We start from the raw sequence: 26,351 nt of genomic DNA, 5'->3' as shown, positions 1-26,351 counted from the left end.
TATTTTTGAAAATCCCACTCAGAAGATGACCATAAAATTAACAGATAACAGGAAATTACTGTCAAAAAAAAAAGAAAGAAAAATCTTCAAATAATAACACACCCTCCATGCTACTTCAGAGCCTGCCCTCACCTAATCAAACAAAATACAGCACAAGTAAGGTAGAATGTAAAGGGGGAAAAAAAAAAAAAGAAAGATAGAATGTTCCAGATAATACAATATGTAACCTTAAATCACCCTGCCATGTGTAGCTGTTCAGAGACAGTTGTTGCTTACATGATCACATAGTATTTCCCACAAGATCCCTACCTAATTTAGATACTGGGTACTGGAAAAAGACAGGATTTTATGCTTCTGATGGCTAAAGTTCAATTTGCAGTGCTCCAAAGTGTTGATAGTCAAAACTGAAATCAGTGGGAGCTTTGCTTTGAATTAAACTTCTGGGAAAGTAATAAGAAAACTGGAAAAAATGTCATCTTCTTAGCTTCTTACATGAGACATAAAAACTGGTCAACACTTTTGTACATGCTACCTAATATGGGTGATCAAGTTTCTTAGTAAAGTGGGGATAATATAACATGATCTCAGAAAACCATTGCAATGATTTGATGACAGCCTTGAAGAGAGAAAATAGAACTGAATGAAGACTCAGAGTCAAACTCTTATGAAAACTGATAATTCTTTGTTTGCTAAAGATTTGCTTGTTCTAGAATAGACAGGACTAGATAGGGCAGGTATAGAACAGATAGGTCAAGCTAAGACTCCACAAATAATAATATTTATAAAAATAAATAAAATAAATAAAAATAATTGAAATAAACAAGCCAAAAAAATGTTTAATGGATCTGTTTCACCATCATGCAAGAATGATTTCAGGTAACCATTCTGAATAGAGAATAAGCAATTTCTTTTTCTGCTTTGTTTATGATGCATAGTTGTCATGCTTTTAGTGCTAACCAAAAAACCAAAAAAAAACCCAAAACCAAAACAACAAAAAACAAAAACAAAAAAACCAAAGAAACAAACAAACAAAAAAACCAAAAACAACAAAAAAAAAAACCCTGAAGCATCTCAGGCTTCTCCATATCACTTGTCACCAGATACCCTGTCTCATTTGTTGAGGAGGTATGATTTTTCTTTTTGTTTTCTGATGGATGTAACTGCAGATTGTCTACTTACTATTTGTCACTTCTCTCAATTGCTATGTTCCTCCTAGCATGCACATCCCTACTTCCATGCCATAAACATTTCCATCGTGTGTTTCAATTGGACCCAGAGGCTCTTTCTCTGCCATGCTGATCTCCTGCCTTACCATCCTTGTGGACTAAGCCAAAACAGTCTTCTGGAATGCTATTTACCAGTTGGCACTATCTATAATAAGCACTACTTTCTGTCTTTGGGACTACATCTGTAAGTTTTAACTTGGAAATTAAAAATCAATGTACCAAATTTTTCTGTCAGTAACAATGAATAGCTCAGATACAGAGATAAAAGAATTAAAGCACAATCCTTCTATTTCTCATCTTGCACAAGCACAGTCGTTTGTTGATACTAATCTGAAATTCAAATGTTTGTGTTTTGTTTCTGAGGAAATGAGAATTGTTTTCAACTTACAGATGCTCTAAATACAAAATAAATCATCCAATTTTACAACAAAACCAGAAGAATTCCAGAGGTGTTAAAGACTTTTTCAGTGCCATTTTTGCAAAGTAGTTCTATGCAAATACATACAAAGAGAAATCATCTCTAGTTTTGTTTAGACTAAGCAATAGAACAGTCATCAAACTGATTTGAAAAGATAAACCACAGCATAATTTTTTTTCCTGGTACATCTAATGCAAGGGCTGTAGATGTCTATTCTATAAGCCATAACACACATTTATTTATCTTTGTCTATACATTGGAAGGGCAAAACTAACTTCAAATAAGCTAAAAATTTCCTTACACTCCTTAACATTAACATCCATTGTTAAAAATTAACAATTTAAAATTAATTTCTTCTGAAATTAATTTTAACTATTTGATGATAGATGAAAAAATGGCAAAAGTTCCTCCATTTCTCTGACAGTTTGGGCCCAACAAGGAAGAATAAATAATTTCATGATCCTAAAAAAGCCTATCTGACTTTCAGCACTTCCAAAAGCACCTGAAAATACAGTAGAGGGAGGGAGGGAGCATGAGTTAGTGACGATGAATTCTGTAAAGATTTTGACAAGCATTATAATGCAGAAGGAAGGGGAAAGTATAGAGCAGGTATCTTTCTTCATCTGGCAACAGAGACAGAAATACTCCATACTATGGAGTGACCTCCCCTTGAATTTCTCTCTTCTTTTCACACCCTTCTCTATCCGTAACTTGGTCATCCCTACCATCTGTTAAAGTGGGCAGAATGGTGATAACAGCTGATCAACAACCTCTCTGCAGCTTCCAGGTAAATATTGCATATGCATCCAAAACCAGCTCAAATATTTTTTCAAACAATACCAATAAATTTCATCTATTCATGTTTATTTGCACACATTTGCAACTCAGTCTTGCCCTCTAAACAGTCCTAAATATTTGTAAGCAGTCCTTGACTTATTCTGCCCATAGTATTTATTATTATTATTAATATTATTATTATTATTATGTCAATTTGAATGTTAAATTTGAATACTTCTCAATATGAAGAGAAATTATTTCAATCGCACAGAGATTATAAATTGAAGTGAAGAGGACAAGACTAGTAAAATAATTTATTCTCTGTGTGTTCATGTAATTTCAAATTTTAAATAAATATCAGGACAAATAAGCTACAACCCTGAAAGCTCAAGTTTTAACCTGTATGTTTTATAATTTTCAACACATATATTTGGTAAGAAGAGTGAAAGTATTTTCCGAGCTTTGGGAAACCAATCAAGTTGTTTTGCAAATCTGCAGGATTTAATATAGATTTAAGGAATTCATAATCAAAGTTAATCTTACTTTCCTACTTGTCATAATTTCAGATCATGCCCCACTGGAAGTTATATACTTCTCTGAAAGCATCATACCTCATTCTGCAGTGTTTCCATAGGGCTTCAAAGATCATATTTAATTCAGAAGAATGCAAGAAATGAAAGTATTTTTTTAGATACTAATTTTAATCTAAGCACTATAAATCCATTTACAGGGTGAAATATTAAACATTATAAATTCAGATCACATCTGATATCCCTTTCACTGACTGACCAGGCAGTTCAGGCTATTAAAAAGAGCAGGAGAACATAGGTCACTTATCTCCCTAAATTGTTACACATCATGGGATTAAATCCTTAAAATGCATTTCTGAACCTGATGCTTTAGTTTTGTCAAGTAAATTTTAAAATGATCTCTGCATAAGACCTTAAAAACTTTAATACCTTTGATTTTTAAATTTTTTTTTTCAAGTATTGAATATATTACCTCCTAAGGAATGGTATCTGTCAATATCACAATATGATAGCTTTCAAACATTTGTTATCTGCAAATGCAGAACATCTGTTATTTTGTCACTTAGCAACAACACCATGCAATAATTTTGGCCTCTCTGCTCCCCCCTTCATTATTATGCAAAATATGTGCAGGACAAGAAATGCTTGGAGAAAAATTGTTCTTGCACTGAGATATTTTGACACAAAAATCTTTTCTCAACAAAGATGAAAAACACCTTGTCATTCATTTCTAATTACAACCTCTGTTCTGTCAGTACAGGAAGACACCAGTTCCCCATGGTAATGTCACACATGGACATTTACAAAACTACATTGGACTTTCTCTCCTCTTGGTCTCTGCCAAAAGCAGTCAGTGTCAGGACTGGTATACACTGATAAAAGAAATTTAGAATTATGAACATTTATTGTGTTTAAAGTCAATGAAACTGCATTATGCTTTCTGATATTAATAGCTGCTGAATCATCTAAAACAATGGAGAAAACTTCATTTAATATTCCTATTCTGAGATGCAAAGGCATTAAACTGCAATGACAACAGAGATTTCACACTCCAAGAATTAATTTGAATAGATGTAAACTTATTAAAGATTAAAATGAACTATTTAGTGTTCTGCAATTAGTGTTAACATCCAGACTAAAACTACCAGTGGGGAAATACCAGAATGGAAGTGCCAACCATGTGAGGATGTAAAGCCTCAGAGAAATTTCTAATCCTGGCCAAAACAGCATTAGAGAGTCTAATTCAGACTAATTGTGAAACCCATATTAGCATAAATCAGAAAAAGAGATAAATAAATCCCCCTGATTAGTTTTACTTAACATAAAGTCTCATTAATTTTCTGAAAGTAATAGAAAATACTTGCATGAGTCTAAGATACAGGTTTATGTTACATCTTATTAGGAATTATTTGCATCCGTCGAGACAGCTACAGCAACAAGAACTTTTTCACTCTTGGCATAATTGTCCAGTAATAATTCTTGGTAATTTCAAGACCTTGTAAATAAGAAATCCAGCTATGTAATTATTGTAGGATCTCCAAGTTATTGATGAAATCAGCACAGATATAAAATGTGTTTATGTGACTTATGATTTACAATATTTTCATAGAATCCTAGAGTCATAGAATACCTGTTGGAATGGACTTCAAGGATCATCAAGTCCAAACTTGGAAAAATCATGGTCTAGACAAGATTCCCTGGCACTCTGTCCAGCTGAATCTTAAAATTATACAGTGGGGAATCCATCACTTTCCTAGGAATAGCTTACTGTTCTTATTTTTTAAAAAATATTATTCTTGTGTCCAATTGGAAACTCCCCAGGAAATGTCATCTTTAGAGAGTTTTCTCAAGGAAGGCATGAGATATTAAGACTTTATTCTAAAGTATGCACATGTGTACAGAATACTTTGCTTTCAAAAATCAAAAGTATTCAAAAATCAAAAGATTTTTTTAAAATGTTTTTTTTTAAAGTTTTTTTTTAAATTTTTTTTTAAAAGTTTTTTTTTTTTTTAATAAAAAAGGGCCAAAAGGAATTTTTGACCAAAGTAATAATATTAAAGTTTCTAATTCTAAGTTTCTGATTCTAATGTACATTTGTTTGGGGTTTTTTTTGGGTTGTTTGTTTTTTTTTTAATTACATCTAACTCAAGGTTAATAATAATTTCTAATAGATTGTAGAGCTTTGTGTTGTTGTTTTGTTAATTTTTTTTTTCATTGAACAGTGCAATTTCTAGTATATCACATAAGATACACTTTTGCTGAAAAATGTATGGCAGTAACAGAATCCCTGAAGGACTTGAACTTTGTCTCAGTGATCCTTATGAGCTCCTTCCCTTGTAAAAACCTGTTCCAAAGGCTATGAAGGCATAACCTTGAAAGAAAAATAAAAAGTGGGGGAAAATCAAACATCTATTGAAGAATCACATTTTTTATCCCTGTGATTCCAATCTCTATCTAAACATTCTTGCTCCAACAAGAAAATCAAACTCAAACGCATAAAAAATATTGAATCTTGCATGGATGATGATCTCTTTGGAAATGGCACTGAACAAGGACAATTTTATTATACAGAAATACCTGGGGATTTATTAAATAACTATATGTAGACACATAAATACTCTGAAATATCTGATGTCATATAAACCTCACTTATCAGATGGATATAAAACTCAGTGTATAATAGAACAAAAAAAAAATATATATAAGTACCATGGAACAACAGCTTGGTTAGTACATCCAGCTTGAATATTGTGGACAACTGCATGTAATCCGAGGGTTGTGTTTTGTTTGGGTTTTTTTAAATTAGTATTCTGCAGTTTTATTACATTCTTTCCACTGATCATGCCTTAGGCAAAGCAAGACTTGATGTTCTGCATTGTAGGTGTGTGTCCTTGTTGAACATATCTGATGCTTATATAAAAGGAAAACTTCGCCAACATTCATGCAAACTGTAGCAATTATTAACAAACAGCACTCAGTAACCATGAATGGTGCAAACAGAGGTGAAAATAACTTTATATTAAAAATACAGTTTTATTATCTCACAACACTAGTTCTGGGTTTTGAGTGTAAATGCATTGCATTGATCTTTCTAATCTTTGCAAAGAAGCAACTCAACTGAGTCACAAGATGCTTCATAAAAAAAAATAAAACACAGTTATTACATTATTAAAATCTTAAGCTATTTTCCCAATGCTAATCAATTGGAAAGCTATATCATCTAGGCTTCTTTCAATTTAAAATTCTAACAAATGCCCCAAAGGCACCAGGTACTGTAACTTCTTAAATAAAAGTATCACGATTTTTTAATTAGTTTTGTTAAAAAGAAGGCTTCCAGAAGAAATGTCTATTGCATCTCTCACTCAGCTATGGTGACAAATGCCAAGACATACAGAAAAATTTTATTTCTCACCCACCATAATCAGTAGTGGTCATGAATTCCAGGGTAGACAATCTCTTGTTCAGGGGTTACAAAGCTGTTCAGCACAGATAGTGATATAAGAAAAGGAAACCTATCAACCAAAACTAATGTAAGACAGTGAATTCCCTTTTCCACCTTTACAAATTGACACCTGGTAAGGTCTACCTTTTTAACTCTTCTAAAATGAATTATAAATCAAGGTACATTTTATTCTAGGAGGTGAAATAAGGCTATGGATTACTTTAGGAAGAGAAAGAGACTTCAGGAACCATTCTTGAGAACAACCTCCCATGAACTCAGTCATATATTTTTGGTTTTGCACTAAAGCAGCAATCAGTATAACTTAAATGGATGAAGCTTATGCAGAAACTTATGTAGACTTTTAATAATGTTAAAGCTCTGAAGCCAGGAACTTTTGTGTGTTACATAAGAAGAAACAGCCACATCTTTAGCAGTTTCTGGCCAAAAGCAAGGCTCATTAAAGGTTGCTTTAACTAATGCAATCATGGTAAAAAGAATTAGCACTTTGTTTTATAGATAAGGCATTCAAATAGCCTATGGAAATGCCAAATTTTGCCCCTAATGTTAGGGTCCTAAAGGAGTCAAAACTGCATTCCATTACATCAGACCATAACTCTCGTTAACTCATCTAAATTTGCCTTCCCTATTGGATGACTTCCAAATTCTGCATGGGTTTTGAGGTGTAGAGGAGTGAAGCAACAGTGGCTTGTTTGTCTAAAATTAGAATGCTACAGATACACACACAAAAAAAATAGAAACATTAGCTAAACAAACCAAGTGAAATTCCCTCCATGATTAAGTGATTAAGTGGAAGTGGAAAGGAGAACTGAAGAGAGAACAGCCCTATGAAGAGGGACTTGAGGGTGGCGGATGAGAAACCACATCCCAGGCAGCATCCAAAGCAGTGTGGCCAGCAGGTCAGGGGAGGTGGTTCTGACATTCTGCTCTGCTCTGGTGAGACCCACCTGATGTCCTTGGCTGGGATCCTGAGCACAGGAACAATGTGACCCTGCTAAAGTCAATCCAGAGGAGGGCTGAAGCACCTCTCCTATGAAGACAGGCTGAGGGAGTCAGAGTTGTTCAACCTAATCTAATGTTCTTTTATAAATGGTACCTGGCCATTATTTCATTTGAATTGCTATTGTTTCACTCTGATGTATCTAAGGGATTATAACACTAGAGTGAGATTAAATGATGGTACTTTTCACAAATCCAAGTAGACTTCAAATTTCCTACAAGGAAAAAACTGTTAATCAAATCAAAGTTTATAAACATTTACTTTTTCAGAAGCTGCCAAATTAAAAGGTCTTACATAACTACTAATACAGAAAAATCTGGACACACTACTTGCTCTTCAGTGCTCTTAGTGACATTAAACTATTACCATTTTAATTTGCAGCTCAAAATAGAATTAGATTAGGTTAACATAATTAATATTTTATGCATTTTTAAAAGGCACTTTTAGACATAAGGAGGTTGATATTAGTTACATGCAGTAATTTTAAAGTAGTCTGCAGTGTTTTAAAGGTGCTATAAGTCTGGAACTGCTAAAGAATCTTTTGAAAAACAATAAGTTCCAGAACCTGGAAAATGTAAATATTTGTAAATGTACAAACACTGGGTTTGAATTTAGCCCAGTCATTTGGGTTGATTACATATCTATTATCTGTTATTTTGCTGCTTTCTTTTTTTTTTTTTTTTTTTTTTTTTTGGTTGGTGCTGTTTTTTAAAAATAAATTAAAATCTTTCTTTGAAAACATAAGGATTTAAATTTAAAATTGTATGTCAGCAGCTCTATTTAATTTCTTGTTGGGTTCAAATCTACAAAGTTCTTGTCAAACAAGATATTAATATTTATTAAAGAAAGAATGCACTAAACAACTTAGGAAATTTTATTATTATGATTATTGCTATTTTTATAGTTGTTTTGTTGTTGTCATTGTTATTGTTATTATTATAATTATTGTCACTATTATTAAAAAACATTGGATAAATATTTATTATTCTTGAGATAAATCCAATTACATTTACGATGTATGGCATGTTTCATTATTTGATAAGGAAAAAAGTCACTAACAAAGAAACAAAAAATAAATAAATGCTTTCTCACATCTCAAAGCACAAATGACATTAAATATCGATTCTGTTCCAGAGTAAATATATTTTATTAGCACAATGACTTAAAGGAATGATTTGTTTTGCAAGATGCAGTAAATCTGCCATTTATTCACATATTGGTAGTCACTCTAACTGAATTGCAAAAAGAACACAGAAATTAGAAGAAAGATAAACAGATGCAAATTGGTTATCACAAGGTAAATAGACTCTAATGAATTCTCTATCCTATGTAAGCAACATTATCCCCATCACTCTACTTTGATCTTAAACTAGTTAATAGATCACATAGATGCTTAAGACTGTCTTTAAGTCAAAACATTTACAGAACAGACTTTCCAACTTCTACTGCGAGACCCTGAGAGACTCTGTAGCACTCAAATTATTATACACTGCTTCTTCTTTCTTGTCTACAATATTGCCACAGGGATACAGTCAGGGCACTGATGATACAAGACCCACACCTGGTGTGTGCATCCATGTAAGCTGTCTCACCAGTGGATGGTCTGAGGTGGGTGTGGGCAAAGCCAGAGCATGCAGGCAGCTGTCTCAATATGCTAATTTCCCACATTTGGGAATTAATTATAAAAGACTGTTCTGAAATTTGAAGGGGTTTCTTACAATTTTATATATATCCAGCATTGTGGTTTATCTTCTGTATTGTGGATATTGATCCTGAATATACGGTCCATTGATTGTTGGTTAATTAGAAGTCATTAATAATTCAATAAACCACTCGGAAAATTAGATATCAACCATTATGAGCTGAGCAGTTTTTATGTCCAACACTGATATTGACTTCATGCTCAAAAAATATGTCATTGAACAAGATCTAAACATAGCAGAGAAGGAACCTTCAGGAGTTGGAAAAGGGAGAACATTTTATAACCCAATGTTAAACAGAAGTTTCAGTAATAGACGGAATTGTGGCAAGAGAGTTAAGGTTGTTGAAATCAGAATAACACAGTAGAAAAGACAAATATAACAATGTTATGTTTGATAGATATATGGTATGGCTGGGTCAGAAGATGACTACAGCCTTGACTATATAGTAGGTGGAGGCTCAAACAGTTAAACAGGACTTAAATTTCACCAGTCGATTGAGGTATGTCAGTTTGGAGTAATTGCTCTTTGGAGAAAATCCAGTGATGACAAAATGTGTTTATAATGAGAATTGTGGAGCTCTGTTTTGCTAAGTATAAGGATGCAATTTCTTCAGTACATCATATTAAAAGACTTATATGGTAAGGGTTAAGTGCATAATACAAAGAGCACATACACTAAATGAAACTATTACACATTAAATCCAGGTTATATTTATTAAGTTTGACAGAGTTACAACAAGAAATACTGTTATATGTTCTTTGCAATACCCCATTTTGCAAAACCTTAACAAGATGACTTCTACAACATGACACTGTAGTGTTGCCAAATGAAGTTTAATGTGTAATACTTGGTCAATTCATCCCAACTAGGAATTCCAGGTTCCTTTTATTGACAGATACCCTGAGGATGATTTAGATGTTGGTTGAACTGAATTAACTTCTGCTATGTCTTTTTCTTCATTATAAGCAGAGACTCAGTAATGAGGCTCAAAGCCAAATGCCTTAGGCGTGCAGTGAAGTGTATGGAAGAAGGACTTATTTTTTGAAATTTTCTTTTAAAAAATTAGTATCTTGGGTTGGCTGTTTCACAAATGACAAGTTTTTATAAGCAAAGTTGAAAATAAATAAATCATGCTCTCTAATTCATGCATGAATTTCTAACCTTGTACAACCGGATTTGAAAAATGCAAACTCATTTTTTGTGAAAATGTAAACGTAAACATGCAAAATGCATTTGTTACCAATAGCTAAATGGACACTACTGCATGTGAATCTGTTAACTCCATTTCTAAGATCGATACAGTTGCATTTATTCTAATGTACAAATTTCAGATTCTTATGTAGCTGAACAGTCATTTGTCTGGAAGACTGAATTTATGTGGGCACTAATTTGTTATGGATAATGAATGCACTATGCAAGGAAAACACACATTTCTTCTATATCTGCCAAATTATTTTTAAATTTAGCAACATGACTGATTACTTATGTATGACAAATACCACGTTTTAAAATAGGGAAAATTTATAGTTACATATACTGAGATCTTAAGAATTATTAATATGTAATTTGTTTTTATCAAGAAAAATCTATACAGACAAAAAAATTATATACTGATAGATTTCATACAATTACAAAAATATTAAAGACAAACATTTGGGTTTAAAATGAAGCAATTATTCATCCCCAGTTGAATTATTACTCTTTTGCTGTGTTCACAAACAAGCCTCTTGTACAAATTATGATCTACATATGGGAGTTTTAATAATACTGATGACTTGGCTTAAACTCAGTAGGATAATGGTATATGCTCATTTTTATTTTTGCAATAAGAAAAAATAAAAATAAGAAATAAAACCAATGTTCAAAAATCTCTTATTCTTCAATTGTTTAAATATATCTTTCATAGGAAGAACAAAGGCAGAAGTGAGAGTTAAAGTCTAGTTCCTAACAATACAATATAACTCTCATACAATCCCTTAGATTTCCTCTATCACATAGATGGTTATTTGGTCAGCAGTTATACTACACTCATCTCTATGCTATGGATTTTACTTAACTCTTAAAAGAAGAGAAGTGGACAGTGTTGGCCTCTTGTAGTTGTTCAGCTACAATACCAGTCTTATTTCATTGTTGTTTTGTGGGTTAATACATATATAATATATAAAAATATTGAGATATTAACATATTTGTCCTATTTATATTTATGTTTTGTGCTCTAGTCCCCACATTATTCTAGTGAGTTAACAGGTTGCAATGTGTGGCATGACTTCTACTTGCTCAATGGTTTGGGAGATTATTTGACTGGCACCACTGTGTATATTTTCAGTTTATTTTCATACTTTTCTAATGAGTCACTTGTTTCCCCATTAACAGGATGTCCTCAGTCATTCTGTGAGCTTTCTTGCACCTGTCTACAGATAATAAATCTTCATTTATCAACATAAATATTGCTTTAATTTGATCATTTTCTGAGGGTTTTCTGCCACCCTTCCTTTCCTACTTCACTCACTTTCCCCAAATGGATTTTAGCTTTGATGGGAAAATTCCTATTGCAGTGGCAATTTTTTGACCAATGAATGAGCTGCCATGGAGAGCAGGAAGACTCAACTACAAAAACGAGTTAAGGTGTCTGAAAGTAAGAATTCCAGAGACAGAAGGCTACTTTGCAAGGCAGTGATGCATTTCTGAGTGCTGGGATAAGGAACAGCCTCAGTATTATCCTGTAGGCATCATGATGAGAGCACTTAGAAGCCATGTTTCACAGCAGATGTGGACTGAAGGATGGACCCAAGGATGGCCTGGAGTTCCCTGTACCATCATTCTTGGAACTGGAGCTGTGCAAAGGTCTATAAGGATTCTGATCATGATCTATCTTTGCAGACTCCATGTAGCGTTACATGCAGTAGTAGGACTCAGCACATAGCATTATTTATTATTTTTTTTATTTTATATATATATATATATATATATATATATATATATATATATATATTTGAGCACAAATGTGTTTAATTCGTCTCAACACATACCATGAAAATTCCCAAAGGGCTAGCAAACTGATTAGTCACTCTAGAGTTGTAAAGAGTTTAGGTTGCTTGTTTGTTGTGCTTGGTTTTTTGTTTGTTTGGGTTTGGGTTTGGGCTTGGGTTTGGGTTTGGTTAGGTTTTATTTTTTTATTTTTATTTTTAGATTATATTTTTTACAGAAACGCAAGAAGGGATATTCTGTACCTTGTATTTCCATGCTATTGTACATTTTCTGGCTTTTCCTTAATCCATATCTCTACTCAGTTCAAATTAACTTTGAAGTAATTTTTGCATTTTTTACTGAAAGTTAGTGTGCTCACTCCAAATTCCCTATAGTAGCAATAGACATTTTGTCTTTGAAAAGAATACACATATAGAATTTTTATAGGATTCTGCTTCTCAGACAGAGTGTATGCTGTTCAAATTTCTGTAAATGTTATGGACATATGCAACCCTTGGCACTAAAGAAAGCTTTGCTATTAACTACAGTGGAATTTGAACTAGGTTTTCAGTGGGTGGTTTTATTGACTTTCTACTTTCAAGGTCTTTTATAACATTAAAACTAGTAATTCAGATTTTCAGCTAAATTGCCTGTTGTTCCCCCTTTCCTCCTATTCTAACAGTTTGGATCAAAGATTCTGCTTCTACAAATAATTATATAATTAGCCAGTAAAATATTTAAGATTCTTCATTATTAGATGGGTCACTGAAATGGGAGAGTTAGATCAGTTGTTTTATCAACAGAAAGAGAAAAAAAGAAGTTGGAAGACTGTTGTTTGTAGCTACACTATAATGAGAAAAGCACACAGCTACATTACTATATTACTTACAATCTCTTGAGTTCCTTCTCAGCAGTAGCTATGTATTTCCTGCAAGCAGTATTACTCATGGGACACAGCAAATAGATTTTCATACAACTGCATATGCTGACTGGGACTTGAACCTAGCTGGAAATGTTTCTGAGTCCCTAAATTACAGAGAATAGCTTTTGCACTTCCATAGTTTCTGTACAGGGATTGTTGTCCTCATCAAAGAGAGCTCCTTTCCTACCTCTCCTCAAAGTTATCCAATTTTCATTAGTGCATGATTTACAGAGTAAAAGAGATTTTTAATGAAATAAAATAAATTTAATTTTTATATTGTCACTTGTTGCATTTATTTTAATAAATATTATGTATTAGTTTTCATCAAGTCTGTGATATAAATGATTCCTGCATATAGTAAAAATGGCAGTGTTCAGAGGGGGGCAAACTGAATCAAATAAACATCAATGAAGTTTTCTCTAACCCATATATCAACTTCTTAATTTTGAACCCAAGAAGGCATTGAGGTAATTATTTTTCAGTAATCTTTGGATAATAGGAGAAAGCTCTACTTGAAAATTTGCATAACAAAGACATTTCAATAAAATCTACAGATCAGTATGTCTTGGAAACTGTTTGCATCACTTTAAGTACACATTAATTATAAAAAACATGTGATATATTAAAAGAAAAGAAGAGCAGTAATTGACTTTGTAAATGACCTTGTACAGAAATACATATGAATTCTCAATGGATGGGACCAGTATGGATAAATCAGAGTACTGCAGATACAACAGGGATGCTCAGAGGGTAGCCTTGAATGGGATCTCAGACACCATTTGCAGAATTTTGCATAGCCAATGTCACCTTTGCTGAAACTCCAGAATAGCTACCAGCAAAAATGGAAGATTTACCTAAAGAAGAAAGAGCTCTATCCACCACTTTTATATCTCTAGCAACTCCTTCTCTAAAGGAGGATCTATATAGGGAAGTAGCTAAGGGAGTTTGGATGAAAAGAATGTTATTTTCTCATGCTACAGAATCCAGCCAATCATGTTATTAAAAATGCATCCAGCTGGTATACAGAAGCTGTGATATCCCACTGCCTTTCTTTTCCTAAATTTGAAAAAAAAAAAAAAAAAAATTACTTGTCTTTGAAAAAATAAAAAAAGTACTCGCCTGACATTCACTATGGAAAACTAAACAAAAATTTTCTCTGAAATGAGTTTTGCTGTGGAATGTCTGACATTTGCCATTGGCTTTCTGTTTCCCTTCTTCCTGTTCTTAGGATGTCTTGAAACCTTATGTATTTCTGCAAACCAAAGACTTCAGTTTAAACTAAGTTGGTTTGAAGGATTTTCAGTATGAAAATTTTGGAAGTGGAATTTTGCTGCATAAAACATCTGAAACACTAGCTAGCATTACTGTTACAAAATTTAGATGCTGCAGTTTACTTGTTAGAAATAGTCGTTTACCTAAATTTATTTTTATACCCTCTAGTCCTCATAAACAATTCAAGTATAAATTCTGTAAAAGATTCTTTGCACTTTAAATAAGTTAACATATCACTTTTAGTCATTTACTGTATTAAAAAGTTATGCTGATGTTTATTTTCATTTTCCATTCATGAAAGATTTTTCTTAAAAGAGAGGATTTCCAAGTCTGGCAAAAATGGGACTAGAATATCAAAAGCCTTATTTTACAATATTCAGGAACACCACATTAGTTATTGCATACAGTCACAGAAACTCTTCCTTGAAATCCAGAACACATTCAACCCAAGAGGTAACATTTCCATCCACGCTATTCATCAATAGATGTGCTTCCTTCCAAATGTTATTATTTTGTAATTAAATTATTTATTCCTTTCACCAGTAATGTTGAGATCTAGTGGTCAAAGCAATATTTTTTTTCACCCACATAGGTGTGAGTTCTTTATCACATAGTTATTGCAGACTATTTGAAGTAATAACTAATTAACTTGCTATTTTTCTTTAATAAATGTAGACTTGCCATTTACAGATAAATAAATCTCTAAATGTAGCATCTGAACTGTGATGATATTTAAATGAATATTAAATTACAATACAATTAAGGCAGTAGGATTAAAATTAAATTTTAATTTTTGTGCATCAAGAGCTTAAACCCCAGAATATCTAGTGATATTTTAAGAAACTGTGGCCCTCTTTCATTTTACATTAAGATTTAGTTGAAAATAACTTAGGGAAAAAGAAAAGAAGCACTAAAGAAGCTGTATTTTTCCTCTTTTGTTCTACAATAAGTTGTGACCTACAATTTTCATTTAAAATATTGTAATGTAACTTTCAACTGTAAATCAAAAAGACTGCACAACATTTTTTTTTTAACATAAAAGAGACCATTCAAGCTTTTAAAGTTCTTTAAAAAAAAAAAGAAAAATAAATAATGCAGCCACTTATTCATAAGATCTATTGACTGTAACTCTTATGTCTCATATAATACCACTCTTCTCCCTTTCTGGCTAGAAATAAACTCGAGAGAAATCACCTATAAATATTTTCCCTTCTCAGATATTTGCATTAGGATGATACACATTTTCCTTCTGAATATACAACTTTTTCATTCTCGCCTCTAGAAGGAAGACAGTGAGCAGCCCACACTTCTATCAGTTTTGAAATCTCAAACCAGGAGACACCATCCCCACCACTTGCAATGGGCAAGCAGGAGACAAAGCCACGAAATAACAGGGAAAGTTGTGCAACAACAACAAAAATTGATTATGCACTAATAACTGTCTCATAAGAGACAAAAGGAAAGAAACCAGAAGGTGTAAAATGAAAATAGAGAATAATAAATTTGGGAGTGATGTGAAAAGCTGTGTCTTCCTTTCGCCAAATCACTGAGAGAAGGTTAATTTCTATCAGCTTCTTAAGGATTTCTTCAGTAGGGAACTGCCTTGAAAGCTGCTGCTTTGATGACTGTCATATTCTCAGTTTTGTTTCCTGGGAAAGCAGAGGCATACATTAGAACCTGGTGTTAACCAGCATATGAGGAACAGGCCCATTCCACCATTTCATTTTGGAGCACGAACTGGGACAGTTCACACTAATTTTATAGCAAGCAAACAGAGATGTATTTTGCATTAGTTAAAATTTGTTTCTTTTCGCTCTTTCACTCCAATAGAGAATGCAATATTTACACAAAACTGTAACTATGGAAACATCAGGAAAAAAAATCAGAAAATCTCCTATGAAAATAAATTATAGCAATATTGTTCTTAACTTTTATCTTACTCTGATGTTTCTGAATTCAGGAATTTTAAGAGGAGTTACATAATATCCTCTTTCAAGAATCTTTGGATGCTTATGTCTGAAGATCAAATTCTGCTTTTGGTACATCAGCAAGAGTTTGATTCATGCTCCTGTAAATTAAAGTTGGTCTCAACTAAAAAAAAAAAGTACCAATTAAAACATGTTTCTAAATAATGTCTTATGAAGATAAAGACTGCCTAATTTTCCACTTTTCCAAGAACCTTAATATCTAGAATACTGCACCCAGTTACTCAGTTTTGGCCACTCGTAAAAGGCAGTGACCAAATGAAGAGAGTACAAGGTAGACTCTTTAACAAGAGTCTGAGGAAGTTGGGCTTGTTCAGTTTGGAACAGAGTTGGCCCTGGAGAGATCTACCATCAGACCCCAGTGCTATGGGGAAATCACTGAGGAGACATAGCCAGGCTCTGCAAAGCAATGCAAGCTGGAAAGATGAGACACAAGAAGTTCACCTGAATCTAAGGAGTTTTCCACCATAAGGACAGAGAGGCAGTGGCACAAGTTGAGAGAGGTCGTTCACTTTCCATCCTTGGATGGTTTCAAGACCCAGCTGAATGAAGACTTAAGCATCTTGGTCTGACCCAACTGGGTGAAGACCTAAGCAGCCTGGCCTGACCTCCTTTGATCTGATCTATCAAGAGCAGAAGAATGGCCTGGAGACTGTCCAAGGCCCTTTCTCTATCTGAGCAACACAATTGTATGAAATTTGCATTTTATGCTATTTAATCTTACCAGATTTGGTAGTTATCTGGTTAATTTCATGCAATAAATAGAAAATCCAAGCAGACATCAGTTACAAGAAATTAAACTTGCACAACCAATAAATATGAAATCTATTCTCTCAAAAAGCCCTTGTGGAATCCCATAAAAATACATGAAAACCAAGGTAAAAACCAATTATGTGTGTCTGCCAAATTCATTAACATTAACTTATGAGTCTTCATTTCTAAAATTGCTTGTGTCAGGTGGCAATGACAAACTTGATAAGACAGTACTTGCAGAATGACATTAAATGGTTTGCAGTTCATTTCTATCAGTATCAAATATCAGATTAGGACAATAATAATGTTCATATGAATTTGGAAGAATTAATTAGAAATCTTTAGAAAACCCACTGCATATGTGAATAATAAAAATAGCTTTCATTCTGAGGACTTTAAATAGGAAAAATACTCCTGTTTTAATAAACAAATAACAATAATTAGTATGATGACAATATATAATACTCAGCTTTGGTTCTTCTCATCCTGCCAAACCAGAAGTAATTATTTTTCCTCACAAAACTGCTAATAAAGGAACTGTGCTGTGTATTGGGGATGCTAGTACTCATTATCAGTGTCTCTAATAGTATGTAGGCCAATTTTTGTGTGGGACTGTGGGTTTTCTATTATTTTTAAAAGTATTGCAAAAGATAGAAATATATCTAATTTGCTAAGACCCCTTCTCTATGTGTGTCTGCAATACTAGAGATAAGAATTTGGATTCAGGCTTGAATATATGAGACAAGATCAAGATCTGTTAACAGCCTCTTTCTTTCCTTCTAGTCATGTAAGGCAGTATGGTATAAGCATTTTTAATGGCACTTTACTAGAGGGGTTTGCAAGTCTAGAAAGATAAAACAACATTTTTAAACATATGCTTTGGAAATACTTCTGCAAAACGTGAAATATATATGAATGTAATACAAAATGAGAAAAATGAATGGTGTATGAAACTTTGTGCCTGTATAAATTGTATAATGAAAATCTTACACAAGACTTTGGCTCTCTCAATGGTTTTTCATTATCAATTTCAAATAACCAGATTTCTGAGTTTTCTGTGAAAAAAAAAACAAAACAAAAAACCAAAAAATCTATGTCTTCCAAAATTACCTCTAGCTCAGGGATTACTGCATCTGGCTATCACCCAAATACATGGATTCCACATAAGATGGTGATAGCTATATCATATCTGGAAAGGCATGGTCAGTGAGTTGTCTTCAAGATTCAGTGCCTGTCACTTTGAACATTTGCATTCACTACTCATAAAATATGTGTGGATAAAAGTATAAAACTTTCTCCTGGTCATTTCTTTGGAAAGGATGGGTGTTGTGTAGTATCTGCCCTGAATTCTGTCTGCCTGTATCCATCCCCAAGGTAAATTAATGACTGCCTTACAGCTAATCTCAGCCTGGCTGGTAGGAGACAGCAGTGCAATGGGCACAGTCTCAAACAACCAGGCTTGAGACTGGACTTCCCTATTCACAGTGTGGAAAGTAAACATATTTTGGTCTTGATGTAAATTTTAGAGCTGTTTATGATCAACAATGAAGGCTGCTTGAACCTTAATGGCTTGGTAGGCCATTGCTGACTCATTCACTCCTGTCCTCACCAGGATTTTTTATGCCGTGTCAGTGCAAGAATTCACCTGTTTTGAAAATTTAAACATGCTTTGTGGCTCACTGTGATTGCAAGGTAAGTCTGGTAACAAGCTTCCTTGGAAAGTAGAAGCCTGACTGCTTTGAAATTTCCCTTACATATAGTGTATTGGTTTAACCCCAAAAAAGAATGAAGTAAATAAACCAAAACAGAATCTTTCCCACTGTATCAACCAATTAAGCATTGAATATACAATCTGTAGATATGTTAGAGGGAAGAGAGGGTTGCAAGAAGAGAACTGAACCACATCTTTTGCAGTGATTTGTCATTGGTAAGGCTTCACTGTAATGACACATTGAGCCTAAGTAACTATCTTAGGACAAAACTTATTTTCTTCTTTAGATCACATTAGGATGTATAAAAGGTTTCTGGAGGCAGATTTATGGGAGATCTGAAACCTGCATACATGCAATTTGTTAGAATAGTATTTTTATTTTCACTATTGTATGCCAATAGAAGCCAGTGAATCACTAGTAATATGTTACATTTTAGATTCTCATTGACCTGGAGTAATCTGTAAACATATATATCACAATTTAATCCATCAAATTATGTACTTAGTATTAATGAAAACTATATTAATATCTGAATAATTCAGAACTATAGTCTAACAGGACTCCAGACATTAGTCAGAAGACTTTGTGAAAATTATACTAACAAAAAGTCTTGATTTTGAAGTGCTTTAAACTTTGTAAACTTACAGAGCAGCAAAATATAAGATTTCATTACAATAAAATTGTTTCATTAAAATAAAGCAATCTAGAAGATTATCAAATTGAAGTCAAAGTTAATGTGTTCAAGATCAAAAACCATGAACATTCTAGTTATTTCTGTTGCAGACATGTAAGTAGGAAAGGGGAGAATCATACTCATTTCAGGCCATAAAAACAAGAATTTTCTCAGAACACAGGCATGCTTGTTGTCAACAAGATATAAGTCATATAAGACCCAAACCTCTTAAACCCTATTTTTAAACTAGCATGTTTCTATTAACACTTCTACCTGTGATTCTCAAGTCTATATTGATCTCCCCACCTTGAAAAGAAAGTTGTTACTCATGTGTGATGATTCAGCTGCTGGCAAAGCAGGTGCCAAACTGCAATACTTTGCATCCAGCAGGCAAAACATTTTCTGTAAGATTGAAACTAGAGCCCTCAACGTATGAAACAGACCCCAAAGGAAACCTTTTCTGATGAGAATAATTGCATTTGAAATAGATTTGATGTAATTTTCTAGTATTTTCAATTCTATAATCAAGAAAAAGCTCTTTAGGTGACTTACATGCCCAATACAGGCTAGAATGGACCTAAGTTAGAGAACCAATAGCTATACAAGGAAAGCCTAATTAAGTCACTGGTGCACAGTAAGTAGAGTTTTCTATTACTGTTAACATAATCTTTGCATTGATATGGAAAAAGTATGATTTCTACAGGAACTTAAATGTAATTTAAAAAACTCAGCCCAAAGTATTTGATATAATCTCAAAAATCCTCTTAAAGCACAGTAGATTGGGAATCAATGTGAATAAAGAGTAAAATTTTAAATTGTAGATCCCTTTAGCTCTTCAAAGTTAAGTAGGTAACGTGCAAGAGCAAGTTATCTCTAAAGCAGGACTCCCAGCCAGAATCTATTCATTATTTTTATCTAATTGAAATGGTGAAACAATACATGCTCAAGTAGTTAAAAGGTTCTTTAATTAATATTTAAATACAGGGTCCTTTTTAATTTTATGGCAAAAATCACATAGTGTATGTGATTTAAAGCTTCTTGGCTCTCAAAAATTATGTTAAAGATAGAAATTAAAACAATAAGGGTTAAATGTAGAATGGTCAATTTTATGCTAAAAAAATTCATATTCAAATCATCAAATTATCATGAGCCTGAACACCATGATATTCACTGGTAATAAGATTTTCTCCTTAACACTCCTTAAGTTTGTGCAGTCCAACAGTAATCCCAAAAAATAAAATCCCTGAAAAATGTTAAATTTATCCCTTTCAGAGTCATGGCTCTTTCTTTTTTAACAAGGAGAGAGTTCCTGTGGGTAGCTTTAGCTGGCTATATGTTGAAAAAACAGCCTTGTTTGTTAGGGAGAACTGTCCCCATGGAACATGACCTGGCAGAAAGCCCGAGTCAGTAAAGAAAATTCAAAATCAGTTGCAGCAGAGCAACAATCTAAAGTATTAATTTTCAAAGTAATTGAGTCATTATTTAACACATGAAGTACTCGATAATACAATATATTTTTTTCCCCTGAATATATTATAATAACCATTAGAAGTGAATTCAGTAAACACTTTTTTTCACTCTCAGTTTTGAGTGAGTAGAATTTCTGGCAGGTACCCAAACAGGTCACCACAAGCAGGATAATGTGGCAATCTGTTATCATTAGCTCTGTTGGAAAGGTTCCGAACACACTAGAGAGAATTAAATGACCTGGAAAACTCAGTCTATGGAAAAGTCTATTGTACTCATCTCCTTTATTTCCACCTCTATGCATCACTGGAACAGTGGAACAGCAAGATTTGCAGTGGTGACAAAGATAAAGGTCATTTTTCTATTTCTCTTTCATCCAGCACAAGCCATTTAAGGACTGTTAAATTCTACATATACAGGATTTTTTTTTTTCTCTCAGGTTCCTTCTGCTGTCTTGGTGTGTTAGTCTATTGAAATCTTCAAATTTAGAAGACTTATGCTTTAAAACTCACTGCTACTTTTGTCCCTGATCATCATTGTTAGAACCATCAGAATTACACATCATCCAAAATAACAGTATACAACTCCCCTATATATCCAATTTTAGCAACTAATTTTCCTAACCAGTATAATTTTTTTCCAGCAGAACTTGAAAGAAAGAGCAGTTCTTAACAGATTATTAAATTTATTCACTATTAAATCTAATCACTATGACAAGATCCACATGGTCAAGATAAATAATATAAATAGAATGACATAGCCTTCTCAAAAACATGCATCACAGACTTTTTGATTATTTATACAAACTTTGTTACTGTTCTCCATTTACTTGAGTGGTTAATGTAAAATGATGAATACAGCTTTGACGTGCATCAGCTATTCTGATTTAACAGTTTTGTATGCAAACAAAATTATTCCTGGGAAATCCAACTAAAGATAAGTCCACACAGCAATGAAAGTAAATAAATAGGTGAATCAGCAGAATCTTAGGCAAAAAAAAAAAAAAAAAATCTTTTGCATTTTGGGAAAGGAGAGATGAATGTATGTTTTGACCTCAAAGTTGAGAAAAAAATTCTAGGGACTGTAAGAAGAGAAGCTCAGTTTTCATTTTATCTGTTTATTTCACACTACGTACTTACTGAGAGGGTGAGGACATGGACTACCAAATACATGGTTATGGCAGCATATTCTGCACCAGCAAATAAGTAGCACCTGCTTAGCTATAAAATTATGACAAATATTTCTTCTTTATAGAAGTGTAAAAAAATGCAGTGCAATTTGTGTTTCACTGGAAATTTATGGTTTTTCTTCAATAGGAATCTTTATATTTGATCAGTTTATCATTTATGATGAATGAACCTCATGGATTTAAGAAACAGACACAAAACTCAGTTCTTCTCTGTTGCAACAGAGAGTGACTTTAACATCTCACACAAAGGCTGGCAGACCAGAAGTTGGTTCTGTTGATATTATAGATTTATGTAGAAAGAATATCTATATAAATTATGCTGAAATATTTGTCAAAATTTGACTACCATAAACCTCCATTCTAAAGACTAACAGAATTCTGGAATAGTATGCACAATTATTTGGCCTATAAAAAGTTATTACTTTGAGAGAAAAAAATCTATAGGAAATTGTCTTAAACATATCCTAAACAATTGCATCTTAAACTTTTCTATTCTTTAGCAAAAAAGATAAAATAATGATTTTTTCATCTATCTCTTGGGGAAAAAACTTCTTTTCTCCTGTCACTTTTTGTTCCTCAAAACTATTAAAGACATGTCTTAGATTCCAGAAATTCTGCTTTGCACGCATTCAGAACCAAAATATTTTTATATAATGAATATCCCTCTATAAATCCACTACTCTTATAACACTTGTAGAAGAAAACCCAAAGAAACCAAGTTAAAATTCGCCTGTCAATTTTTCTTATGCTTTTAATGCAATACATTTCCAAGGGCAGGAAAATGAGTTAAACTGTGTTATATTTAAAATGACATTGTGAATCTACTCATATCAAGTTCATCAGTTCTAATTCAGTTATGTCTTTTGGAGGTCACTGTCTCTCTCATTCATTACAATGGCTTCCTGGTTCTCTGATAGGATTCTCAATTAGTTGGGTAGGCAGGTAAAACATCAATGAACTGTGTGCTTCCAAATATGTTTGCACAGCCACACATCACACTTTAGCAAGCTCTTTACCTTAACCCATTAATAAACCATAGTTTGAGGTTAAGAATAAAGGCTCAACTCAAAAATTAATTAGAGGTGTTCTGAACTACATGACCATGAGTCATTCAGCTCTGAAATGATAAAGCACACCAGTTAGCAGATAACCACAGACATTTACTCCATCTTATTTCAATCTGTGGCTGTACTCATGATAAATTGAAAGTGAATAACCATCGTTCATCTCTATAGTGAATATCAGATTCAAACAATTCAAATCTACAGCTGCTGTATGACAAAGGTTTGTATCACAACAGACTCTTAAACAAAGCACTTTCCATATTCACCTGCTTCATTAATAAAGATTTGTATTTACTCAGTACTCTAGCAAGGTAGGCCCTGAGTTACTCAAACCGCTTAATACAAGTTGGAAAAAAAAAGTAACTCCTAAAAGGGGCATTATCCTTGACCTAAAAGAGGTTGGCCTTCATGGAAATCACTTTTCATCTCAGAATCCTGCAGCAAACCAACCATATTCAAGACCTGGACAAAGCCACACTGAAATACCTGAGAGGTTACACATGCAGTACAGACTTTGTGACTTGTCTACAGAGATTTCCAGAATCAATTATACGCTGCTAAACATGACACAATAGATTTAAAAACCTATTCAGTGCATTCAGTTTAAGAGCATACTGCAGTGACTATTTTAAAACACTTACAAGGAGTGGTACGTACATTCAAAGCAGAACCTTCAACAAACCCATGATGAGAAATATAACAATATCATCCATAAAACTAGGTTTTTTTAAAATCTTTTTCATTTGTAACCTTATTCAGTTTAAATTGCTCTTGAATGCATCTGTGTTTGTTTTGAACTTTATAAACTAATAAAGGCAAAAAATAAAGACAATAAACATATCTCAAAAGCAGTTTTGCCCAAATATCCAGTACCTTAACTTTCCAATTGGCTGTTAAGAAGTTATTCTTCAAAATGGAAATGATCTCCACAGATTAGGTCCTGTATGAGTGAAAGCTGATGGTGCTCAGGAGCTGCACTGGATCCGATTGTATTAGGACTCCCTTTTTGTAATCTGTGGGGGAAAAAAAAAGTTACACATTTGTGTAGAGCTGAATTTGAAGTGTTAGATTCTCAAACCTTCTTCTATGTGGAGTATGTTCATTTGGCTCTTTATGTTTCATTCCTTTCATGTTGCATGACATAGCAGTATTGTTGGCTGTGTGAGTTTAAATGAGATATCTGTCTTGCTTCAGAGTGGATACAGAATTCAAAAGTGTTTGGTTTATGCTGTTTTCTGGGGGAAAAAACCCTTATTTTTTACAGCAAGAACAAGAAATTAAGAGAATTAAAAGAAATTAAGAGTTCTTTTTTATCTGCTGCTTTTTGAGAAAGGATAGTGCTGGGAAGAATGGAAAAGTTATGGGTTTACAATATTAGCCTCTTATGTGCGTGTGTATTCCATCCATCTATAAAGGAAGGACTATAAAATAATTTCTGTTGTTTGAATTTAAACCAGCTCATGAGCATTTTTGTAAAGATCTTTCTCAGAGGAATTTTTTTGAGTGACCTTTTCCAGACAACATACAATTACTACTTCATTGATTATTTAATTTTCAAAGTACTAATTTAAAATTACACTAGAGGCATGTGTCTTTAGCTTATTATACTAAAAAAAAATAGAGCATGTCTTCCTTAAAATAATTATTGCTTGAACTATTCAATCAAGTTAAATTGACTGCAGAGAATCACAACACTTTTAATAAATTTGAACAACTGTTAACAACATCAATTAGGAAAGCAAAAAACCCCATAACCTGTCCCCCCCAAACCAACTAAACAATAAAAAAAAACCCCAAACAAACAACTAAAAATCCCCAACAAAAAAACCACCAAAAAATCCAAAAAACAAAAAAAGACCCCAAAACACACAAAAAAACCAACCAAAAAAACCCACCAAAAAACAACAAAAAAACCACTGCTGTGGTGTTGCATGGACGTATAGATAAATTTTCACATAAGGGTTAAAATGCAGTCTTTTTTGGTGAAAAAGTGTTTATTAACCAAACAATTAACACAGTCATATAATTTTAAAGCTTTTCTTTTTTTCATTTTCTTGTACTCGATCTGAGTAAAGTTTTTCAATGCTCCTTCCTTTGACTTTTTCATTCTTTCATCCTACCTAAAGTAATCATGGGAAATGTCTGCATGTTCCAATTTACTGTCTACTTCACCTGTTGTCCTGGGAAACCAGCAGCAGCTGAAAGTACATCTATTAAATAGTTTTGGCCCCACTCAAACCAAACCAACCAAATAAATAAAAACCATCTACCTGTTCTAGTCATACCTGCTTATATGAATGGAAGGAAACGTATTAGAATGGAGAGTAGTTTTGACTTATACTGTATATGTTCAAACAAACAAACAAACAAAAAAACAGTATAAGGGAGAAAATCTGCTGCTGTTCTTACTAATATTTTTGAAGCTCAGCCCAGAGGATAAGAATTTACCTAAGTGATATTCCAGCTCTACCCTGTGCTGCTTGAATGATTCAAAGTTGCATATGCAATCCAGCAACCATTTCGATCTGTGAAGCAAAGGAAGGCAATCTGCTCATCCTTCTTTTAGAATTGGTTCACCTTGCAGAAAAAAGTGAAATTTTATAAAGATTATGAAGACAAAGATTAAAGAAATCTAGTCATGAAGCTACCATATAGGAAGAGAGAGAATTAGATCTTTCCTTTCCTTCACAGTATTTGTATGGTTTTTAACTGCTAATTATAGCAATGCTTAGTGCAAGCAAATACCCATGTGACTACCAGGTACCCTACAAATACACTTTTCTTTGGTCTATTTGTTTACCAAGCAGTAAAAACTCATAATGTAATAAACCTTCAAGGCTGCATTTCACAGCAGCACTTCGACACTTTTAGTAAGGAATGTCACCCCTCCCTCCTTTTAAGCACCTGTTTGTTAGCACCTATTTAGAGCCGTGCTAAAATGGGTGAAACTTTACTCATCCTTGAAAGGTGCAGGCTCAATTCTCATCACTGACAGAAGCACTTCCACACGAACACATTTTATTTCATTTAGCTTCTCCCATCAGCACCTGAATATTGAAGAGATCATCCCTGAAGCATTTACCTAAAAGTTAGAAAAAGCCCTAGACGCTTCTCTGAGTGGAACGAATCCTGTAGCCTAGTGAATAAGGTATTGCACAGCTATCATCATGCCATGATCTTTGTAGAAACTTTTAAGGCCATAAAACAACCATGTTTATTTTGTCTGAGCTTCT

The 26,351-nt window shown here is 33.3% G+C and overlaps 1 protein-coding gene across 2 annotated transcripts in view; it reads right to left on the bottom strand.

Annotated features, from left to right (window-relative positions):
• Positions 1–26,351, bottom strand: part of CNTN5 (contactin 5) — a 584,072-nt gene that overhangs the window by 383,018 nt on the left and 174,703 nt on the right. For both annotated transcript variants that reach the window (XM_079302225.1, XM_079302226.1), the window contains one exon: positions 23,992–24,131. The gene's annotated coding sequence lies outside the window, so the exon portion shown is untranslated. The remainder of the gene's footprint in view (positions 1–23,991; positions 24,132–26,351) is intronic.

This window comes from Erithacus rubecula (genome assembly GCF_903797595.1).
Source record: "Erithacus rubecula genome assembly, chromosome: 1".
NCBI lineage: Eukaryota > Metazoa > Chordata > Aves > Passeriformes > Muscicapidae > Erithacus > Erithacus rubecula.
The sequence above is the reverse complement of the archived record's forward strand: the minus strand, read 5'-3'. Positions and strand labels throughout refer to the sequence as shown.